Consider the following 10,450-nt stretch of genomic DNA (forward strand, 5'->3'; position numbering starts at 1 on the left):
GTTGAGAGTGAATACATCTCTCTAGAATTTTGGAAAGTAGAGATAGAATGGCTATTGGTCTATAGTTAGAGACTTCTGTAGAGGTGCCACCTTTGTGTAGTGGGGATGATGTAAGATAGTTTCCATATTTTGGGTACATACTGTTCTGTGATGGAACAATTGATTAATATATAGAGGGTGGATAGGTGATGGCACTGGCTGCTAGTTTCAGGTAATCAGTAGGCAAGTTGTCAGTAGCCAGGGAGGTAGGCTTACGTTTGTATAGCATTTTTTGATGGTGTTGGTTTGGATGGGTTTGATGGAGAAGGCAGAGGCAGGATCATTATTTTGTGGTGGTATTTTTAGGGGAATGCTGTTGACATTCTTGGTTAGAGATAGAATGGAGTTGGTGAAATATTTATTAAATTGGGTAGCATTATTGTTGGCAATGCTGGTAGTGGATGGGGTTGGAATTGAGGATTGTCCGGGTTGCAGTAGATGGTGTATACTAGCCTAGAATTTTTGAGGATTTTTTTTTTGGTGTTTTGGTTGAATATCATTGTAGTAGACCTTTTTGTCAGTCTTAATTTATTTTTTTATGGCTTTATTCCTTAGTTGCCGGTAATAATCTAGGGTAGGTTGGTGTCTGTTGGTCTGATATTGGAGCCAGGTTGTATCCTTAAGCTTGAGTAAGAGTTTGGTGTCCTTTGTTAGCCAGAGTGCCTAATTTGATTTTACCCGTAATGGTTCTGTTAGGTGCTTGGGTGTTCAGTATGTCCAGGAATGTGTTATTAAAATATTCCACTGCTGAATCTAGGGTGAGTATTTTTAGTCTGGAAGTACAACATCATGCATAACAAAGTATGTCTTTCAATATATTGTGCAGCGCCGTTTTTGTGCGTATGAATATGCATGCCACAGGGGATATGGAACCATATACATATATGGGCTGACAGTGGTGTTATGTGTTTTCTATGCATTCATGCATTCCACTAGTGAAGAGCTCAGCAAAACAGCACAAACTGGAATGATGACAGCAGGCCACCTGTGGATTATGATGATGGTGTGATGAAAGGAGATACTGCCAACACAGCTAGCTGGAATTTTATAAATAATTATATGCCATTGTTGAATATCGAAATGATTTATATAAGATGCTTGTGTTATAAATGTATTAGAACTGTATGTCCTCTATATCAAACTACTTGTACAGACGTGTGTTGAAAAGGTATTTGTGAAGTGCTGTTTGAAATGTAACCACAGTGTGCCCTACTGGAAGAGAGCAGAAATGTACATGCACTATTGTAACTGTTTAAATGTATATATTTTAACAGTGGAAACTGGGATACAAGAGGTTAACCTCAGTCTACCTAGCTCAATACCAACCACAGACCAGACCAGAGTCCCCTAATCTTTGTACTGCCAGCGCGGATCCTGAATTAAAACCCCATGGACCCAAACACAACAAGAATTAACTTGCAAGCCAGCCAGCTAAGCAGTCAAAGTCAGACAGTCCCCTAATCTTTGTACTCCCAGCACGGATCCTGAATTAAAACCCCATGGACCCAAACACAACAAGAATTAACTTGCGAGCCAGCCAGCTAAGCAGTCAAAGTGTATGTCTTACCATATATTGCTAATATTAGCTAACTAGACTGTAACCAAAAACCTGTTAGTGGCGTGCACACGTTTCTGGATCGGCCTCCCCCTCCCTCCTCCCCAGGCCTGCCACTATCGAATACTATTTCTGTTCCTATCATCCTCTTTCAGCCCCTAGTGAAATACACACTCTACATTCACCTTAACAGCATCTCCTCCAGACATTTTAAATACTCTAAAGATAATTGCAGTGTAAGCCACTTTTAAAGTGGTGGAGTCTACTCTGTACTGACCTTTTGATACACAACAGCTCTGCCACTTACAACCCAGAGCTGCTTTTTCACAGATTACTTTTTGTAACATAATCTTGGACAAGCTGCTTGCTCTGGGTTCAAGACTCCATACATTTCAGCGCCTTTCACACCAGGAGTCTAAACCTTCCCGCCCCTCTCCACCATCTAATACCTGGCCAACCAGAAGGCATTTAGGCCCTTTATCTAACTGGCGCCATATTTGAATCTCCGTACCTAGCTCAATACCAACCACAGACAAGACCAGAACCTGCATGCCATGTAAGTCTTTATATACTTTTGTCTGACATGGTTTCACACTGTCCATTGTATAAATGTTAAAGCAACTGTTGTGCCAGCATTATATTGTTTTCCTGCCTGCATTAGAATGATCATATTTTACTGTTTGTGTGCCTGCATTAGAACGATCGTATGTTTTATCTGTTTATTGTTTTGAACTGAAGTAAGCAAGAGCTCTGATAGTAGGTGTGCGGGCTATTCGAGGCTGTGTCCTGCAATAAGACATAGCATAGGTTGGATATTTGGGGAGACAACAAGATAGCCATGCTAAAGCGGCAGTTACGGTACTGAGTGTTTGTTTGTTTCAGTGCTAGTCATGATTATGGGCGGAAGCTTTTCCTTTCATGTAATTATTGCATGGTTGTACATTTAGTACTTTGCTGCCCTAGAAACATTTCTACAAGTGTAAAGTGCATATACATCTGCCACTCTGATATTTTGTTTCAGTTCTAATGCATATAACTGCTGTTGCACATATGAAATTTCAGCTGTTTTACAGCATACAAACAATGTGCTCCTGTATATGCTAAACATTTCTACTAACTCATAAAAAAACATCAGCAGTTAGAGAATTGAAATTGCCAGTATTCTTAGTAAGGCCTGATAGAAGTTAAATCACTAGAGCAGTACATGTGTTAGTTCTACTGTACGCAATGTACTCCTATGTCTAATCAATGCTGACAGGAAGCTTTCTGCATTTACTCACAACAACTACCTTGTTATTAACATTAATCTGGTTGTACTCCACTGTTAACCCCTCTGTATTACTACCTGTTACATTCTTATTTTCTTTTTCCACAGTAGACAGTCCCCTAATCTTTGTACTACCAGTACGGATCCTGAATTAAAACTCCACGGACCCAAACACAACAAGAATTAACTTGCGAGCCAGCCAGCTAAGCAGTCAAAGTGTATGTCTTACTATATATTGCTAGTATTAGCTAACTTGACTGTAACCAAAAACCTGTTAGTGGCATGCACACATCTCTGGGATGGCCTCCCCTCCCACCTCCCCAGGCCTGCCACTGTCGAACACTATTTGTGTTCCTATCATCCCCTTTCAGGCCCTAGTGAAATACACACTCTACATTCACCTTATCAGCATCTCCTCCAGACATTTTAAATACTCTAAAGATAACTGCAGTGTAAGCCACTTTTAAAGTGGTGGAGTCTACTCTGCACTGACCTTTTGGTACACAAGAGCTCTGCCACTTACAACCCAGAGCTGCTTTTTCACATATTATTTTGTAGCATAATCTCAGGCAAGCTGCTCATTCTGGGTTCAACCCCACTCCGTTTGCCCTCACTCAAGCTCACTCTGCTCCCCTACCCTACTCCCATTCCCACCCACCCCCACTTTCATTACATTATACCTAACCCAAACCACACCCCTCCTTCCCTCAGACAAACCGCACACATTCTTACCAAATCATCATCCCTACTTTCTCCACCTCTCCCACTTCACTACCTCCACCCACCGTGTCCCAACTCTTTTCCTTCCTATCCAATACTCTCCTACTCCTGCTTCTATACCTCTTACATAACTCCACCCCCACTCACACACTGTCAATTGCTACCAATCACCTACTCTCCCCCTATCCCCTCTCCACCAACACACCCACACTTATATTGCCATCAGCCCACAGCTCTACAACACACCAACCTCCCTACTCTTACCTCTCAAATACATACACACTCACTTCTCTAATCCATCAACTCTCAGATATGTCAAACTCATCAACAAGCTCAGACAACTTCTTCTACACTCTATAACACAAGTTAAACTCCAAGCTGACATCCACCCCAACTCAGGACCTCAAACCATCTCCCCTCACCACCAATCAGCCCCCTCACCTGGACCACAAACAAAACCAAATCAGTCTAATATTCACCACCATCCTCTCCGTACTTCTTCCAAAAACCAGCAATACAGACCTGCTCTTTATCAACTTCAATGTTCGCAGCATCCTAAACAATCTTACAGGACTCCATGCTACCTTAAACACCTACTCACCTGACATTGCTGCAATAACTGAAACATGGTTACATCCAAATATTATAGATAAAGACATAACTACTACAGGCTACAACATCATAAGACTAGACAGATTGAACAAAAGAGGTGGTGGTGTTGCCATTATATTTAAAGACACCTTCAAGATTGAATAGTTAAACTGTGCCCCACCCGACTTACCTAACTCTGAAATCCTAACAACACGCCTTGAGATAAACCCAAACAAGTCTATAATTATCATAACAGTCTATCTCCCCCTTGTAACAACCTACCCACCATTGAAATTCTACTGTCTTGGGCAGCATGCAATTTCATCCAAGAAACTATTATCCTCGGTGATTTCAACCTAGATTGGCACTCCTGCTCATCCACCAACCCCTCCCACTTCCTAAACATTTTCAATTTCACCCAAACCATATCCTGTCCAACTTGGATAGACAAACAATCCAAAAGGGAGTCAACCTTACATTGGATACTATCAAACCTAATCTAAGCTACCTAGCTAGATGCCTTCCAGACTCCCTCAGTGACCACTCCCCAACCTTCCTGTACAGAAAATAAATCCACACTCACACCAACATAACATAAATTCATCCATATCAAGAAAACTTTCTCCCCTTTCACTTTTAACCAACTACTCCAACAAAGCGACTGGTCATCACTTAGTATCCTCCCTCTTGATCATGCTCTTCAGTACTTCAACAATACCTTTCTTAATATACTAAACAATCTTGCCCCATTAGAAAAATTTGACCAAAATCTAAGCACCTACCCTTGCTAACAAAAGACACTAAATTCCTAATCAAAGAAACAGAGCATGGTTAACTTATCACACCACCAAAGATAGAGCAAACCTTATCACATATCAACAACTCCGAAACCTAGCTAAGATACAAATAAAATCTGAAAAACAAAACTACTTCCACACAGGCCAACAACAACACCAAAACAACCCACAAAATTCTGGAAAAACATAAACAATCTGCTCAACCCTGGCCATACCCCAACCCCTCCACCTGTCACCTCAAATGTAACTGACCCTATTGCCACACAATTCAACTTGTACTTTATTAATACAATCACCTCACTGCTGGGTAACCAGCCTAACCAATCTCTGTCTATCCCCACATCTTCCTTAGACTTCCTCAACCCACTGTCATTTACACTGATTCAAACTAGCTACATAAAACCACTCCTTTCCAAGCTTAAACCATACTGTCTAGCAGCAGACCAACTACCCAATGAATTTCTTAGAATTGCCTACCCCACAATTGCCTACCTCATATCTGTCCTGACCAACCACTCCACTGCAGAGCAACACATCCCCTGTCTCTGTATAATATCATATAATTATCCCGCTCCACAAAGGCGGCCCCTCTAAAGAACTAACCAGCTACCATCCCATTGCAATCCTCTCACCTCTGGCAAAAATTTTATAAAACTGAATCACAACCAGGTCCTAAACCACCTCCTCAAGCTTGACCTCCTATCCACAACACAACATGGTTTCAGACCAAAATATAGCACTAGCACCACCCTTCTGTCTTTCACCAACATCATACAACATCTCATTAATGAAGACCAACTCATATCATCCATTTTCCTTGATATGTCAAAAGCTTTTGGCACTGTATCCCACCAAATTATTCTTAAAAAACTCTCATCACATGGCCTTAGTTCATCAGCTCTATCCTGGTTCCATAGCTATCTTACTAACCGACAACAAAGCTACCAAATAGGAAAATACCCTTTCCTCCTTACTTCCCATCTCTGTTGGAGTCCCACAAGAATCCATACTAGGCCTTCTCCTGTTTACAGTTTTTACAAATAACCTCAGCTCTGCAACACAACTACCCTTCATTGTCCTGTACGCTGACAATTCCACACTTATATGCTCAGCCCCCACCCCCCAGGAACTCCAAATAAAAATGCAGACTTCTTTTCAAGATATAGAAAAATACCTCACAGAACATCCACTTATTCTAAACCCAAACAAAACTAAGATAATAGTTTTCAGAAATAACAAACTCAAATCAAAACAGCACCCACTAGCAATACTCTCCTCAAATGGAACCAAAATAGAACCCACAAAAACCAAACTACTAGGAGTAACAATAGATGACAACCTAAGATTTGACAGACACATTTCCCTCACTATCAAAAAAGTCCACTCCAAACCAGGCACCCTGTATAGAACCAAGAAATACCTTATAGAAAGTGCCAGACTATCCACTAGATGCTCACAACTATTTTCGACCCTCCTTTACAGATCCCAGATATTTACTAATCTGCGAAAAACTGACCTAAAATAACCTAGAATCATGCTACAACAAAATCGCTAAGTTTGCCACAGGACACCCATATAGAACCCACCACTGCACTGTTCTTTCCCAACTCAGCTGGCTAGAACTCCCTAACCTCCTATTACTCAACCAGCTATCCATAGCCCACAAAACTATCCACCGACCCAATGACTGCCCTGCACTTCTAAACTAATCCAACCCAGTGAAAATCTCAGAACCCTTAGATCCTCAAACAAACTTGTGCTATAGGTTATTCAACCCCTCAACTCCCCTGGCACATCCCTCTACTCTTTCAAAATTGCCAAGCTCTGGAACACTCTTCCTCAAACCATAGCAAAAATCCCTATCATGAATTCAAACAACTCCTGAAAGAACATCTAGCAAACCTTTGGCTTTGCACCTGTCACACACCTGGCTAAGCCTACCCACTCCCAACTATATCTCCTAACTTTACTTCCTTCTTATCTCTTGCTTTAACCTCCTGGCTTCTGTTCTTACCTCCTATCTAAATTCTTTCAGTTTTCTGTCAGCTTCTAGTTTTTGAACAGAGATCCTAGACAATCATACTGATCTTACAATCTGTAAGTTCATCTACTGCTGTATTATGTTCTGTATATAGTATTATCTCCTAATGTCACTGTATATCCATGCATTCTGTTACCTCCTACTGAATTTGTCTTTTATAGTAATCAATATTGTAAGTTTCATTACACTGTGACTATGCCTCTAGCTATGCCTATAGTCATAGTATTATAGAAATATTAGTTCACTAGCAGTATCTTCCTGCAATTTTTGTTAATATGTTAATTGTGTTTTGTATTATTAGTCTGTAACTCTAAACTGTATAACTGGAGCTTTTCTCCCTGGGTCTCCACTGAAAATGGGCTTCTGGCCTGGTCGGACATAACCTGGTAAACACACGTAATAAATAAATAAAAATATCTGAAACTGAATTACTTTATAGGATGCAATAAAGAGGCTAACTCTCAAGTTTTCAATACAGCTAGAGACACAGAGTATGTGCTAGCAAGATTTCTGTATTGTCCTTGGAGTGAACTAATTGCTACTTTTGTAGCATGAAGGAATGCAATTGTTTTATGACTTCTAGCATCTGCCAAAGATCTGAGGAAAAGCCCTTGTCTGTATATTTTTACAGGTATATGATAAATGCTGACAGCTTCTAGCAATGGGGCTTTTGGCCTGGGAACTAGAAGTCAGATGACAAGAAGTTATGTCAACCTGCAAGCTATCCCAGCAATAATATGTGAGATATTAATTTGTGAAGTCACTTAGTGAGACAGAGCATTCTGCATTCTGTCTTGGACCTGACAGCAACTAGACGATCCATTCACCACATCTGTCTTGCTGTACTAGTAAGTTCTTAGGTTATAGTATCATTCTCTTAGATTCAGTCAAGAAGACAGTGAAGCTTAGTTTAGGTATTTGTATTTATTTATTTGAGACTGTCCTGCAATGCTGTTTTAAATATTTCCTGTGGTTTTGAACTCTGATGTCACTGTGAATATACATTTAGTATTGTCTTGTTCTTTTATTATTTATTTATTAAATATATTTAAACCTTTCATTGTGGCTGATCTGTGAAGAGATATTTAAGTTTTGAGAGTACTTGCATATTTATTTGGTAACACTGTGTGGGCAACTCATAATAGCCTTGCTCTTGGTCAAACTATCATTTGTATTAATATTAATATTGCACAGCAAAATTGGAACCCTTTGTTAAGTGCCTTAAATTAGCTGATAAGGGGTTCTGGTGGCAGTGGTAACTACATTATAATCTGGGCAAAAGGAGGCATAGCTAGTAAACCTGTGCCAGCCTTTCCCAGGTGTGTGTGTGTGTGTGTGTGTGTGTGTGTGTGTGTGTGTGTGTGTGTGTGTGTGTGTGTGTAAAACAAATCTCTAAGAGTGTGTGTGTCAGCTACTTGGGCAGGGTCACTAAGCACTGGTTGGACAGAGAGAGTGTTTGGAGACTTAGCTTGGTACTCTGGCTTAGGACTCAACTCTATAGCTGTGTCAGTGGAGAGTCTTATTGGGGATCTGGAGAAAGAGTGAGAAACCAGCCCTCAACTGACTGTTGTCTCTGTGTGCTCTTAAGGGAAATTGCACTTGATGCCGAGAGCTGTATCTAGAAATACTGTGTGTGTACTTGTCATCTTCTCAGTGAACGTTCCCCCACTGTTGCCAGTGGTGAGGACTGAGGCTCCTTGGTTACTGGTCCAGTGGAGGGACATCACATTTGGTGGTCAGCGGTGGGATATCCACATCACATTTGGCTGGCAGTGGTGGGATCACCACATCACATATTGATATTCAGTGGTGTGGATATTGAACTCCTGTAGCCTCTAAACAGTGGTCACTAAAGAAGGTGTTTGTACTGTCAAGCAACCACAGAGTAAACATTCAGAGTTTCATATCAAGATAGTTTTATTTATTTTTTGTTAGCTCAGTTAGTCAATAAGAGCAGGCAAAGATGTCAGCAGAGGATTATGGCAAGCTGACAAGGAGCCAGTTGGCTGAAATGTGCCATGCCAAAGAACTTGCCCATGTCAACCTGAGTAAAGCAGAAATGACTGCAGCCTTAGGCCTAGCTGTATCACAGACCAGCAACCAGGAGGACAACCAGACTGGCTTTGGGAATGTACAACTCTCAGAAAATGATCAGTTCAACTTTGCCTCAGAGGACTTAAAAATCCATCTGGAGTTAAAGAGACTTGAACAGGAGGCCAAACATTTGAACATAGAATCAGCAGAGAAACTGCAGCATTTAGAGGCTGTAGAAAATGAGAGACTGAGATGTTTGGAGGCTGAAGAAAATGAGAGGCAGAGGCAACATGAAAAGGAGATGCTGACTGTTCATCAGGGTCATGGATATAATGGGGAAGGGAATAATTGAACCCCAGAAGCAATAAAGGTCAGTACATTTCTTCCACAGTTTACAGTGGGTGATAATTTTGATAGTTTTATTCCTATATTTGAAAGGCTATGTAAACAGTATAATGTTGACCAAGGGCTCTGGGTACAGTTCCTGACCCCCTTACTCCATGGTAAAGCTGTAACTGCTGTTTCTAAATTCTCTGATATTGATTTCTTGAATTATAATACAGTTAAAATTGTTTATTAAAGTGTTTTAACAACACCTGGACCTTATAGAAAAATGTTTCATGAGCACTGATGCAAGGCATATTAAAATGTGTGTGATTATGTTGCTGAGTTAAGCACTTATTTTTGTAGGTGGGTAAGTGGGTGTCAGGCCACCACTTTTAAAGTGCTAGCAGACCTTTTGGTGGGGGGAACAAGCCCTTAGCACTTTGCCTGAGGACATGAGAATCTGGTTGACAAATACAGAATGCGCTCCCGCAGATGAGTTGGGGAAAAAAGGAGACCTATACCTAGCAAGCAGGGCATCACTGCACAGGAAAGGGATACCCAGTGCTGCACATGCATATAAGAGAACCCATGGTGGGCAGCCTAAACTGCCCCAAAAGAGTCTGCCAGTAACAGTGGAAGCCACTAGTTCAGGTACATGGCCAGGATCGAGGGTTAAATGTTTTAAATGTAACCAGTGGGGCCATGTAGCATATAGATGTCCACAGAGGCAAGGTGGGGAACAAAAGGTAAAGGAGCCAGCAAGTGGGAATAACAGAATGTCAGCAGTAAGTTGTCTGGAGACAACAAGGGTACCAAACTACCACAATATATTATATCCTATCTTAGTAGATGGGAAACAGGTCACTGGTAAGAGAGACACAGCCTCTGACTTAACCATTGCGAAGCCTGCATTTGTTATAAAGAGGAGCACTACTTGCTTGGACAGTCTACTCCAGTCAGAGCTTTAGGAGGGACCCCATTCCAAATACCTTTGGTTAGGGTTCACCTTGACTGGGAGAGTGGAAAAGGAAGCAAGCACATAGGTGTGTTTGAAGATATCCCTGCAGGTGTCCTGATAG

Source organism: Protopterus annectens, chromosome 8.part0 (genome assembly GCF_019279795.1).
Source record: "Protopterus annectens isolate FY-2018-M chromosome 8.part0, PAN1.0, whole genome shotgun sequence".
Taxonomy (NCBI): Eukaryota; Metazoa; Chordata; order Ceratodontiformes; family Protopteridae; genus Protopterus; species Protopterus annectens.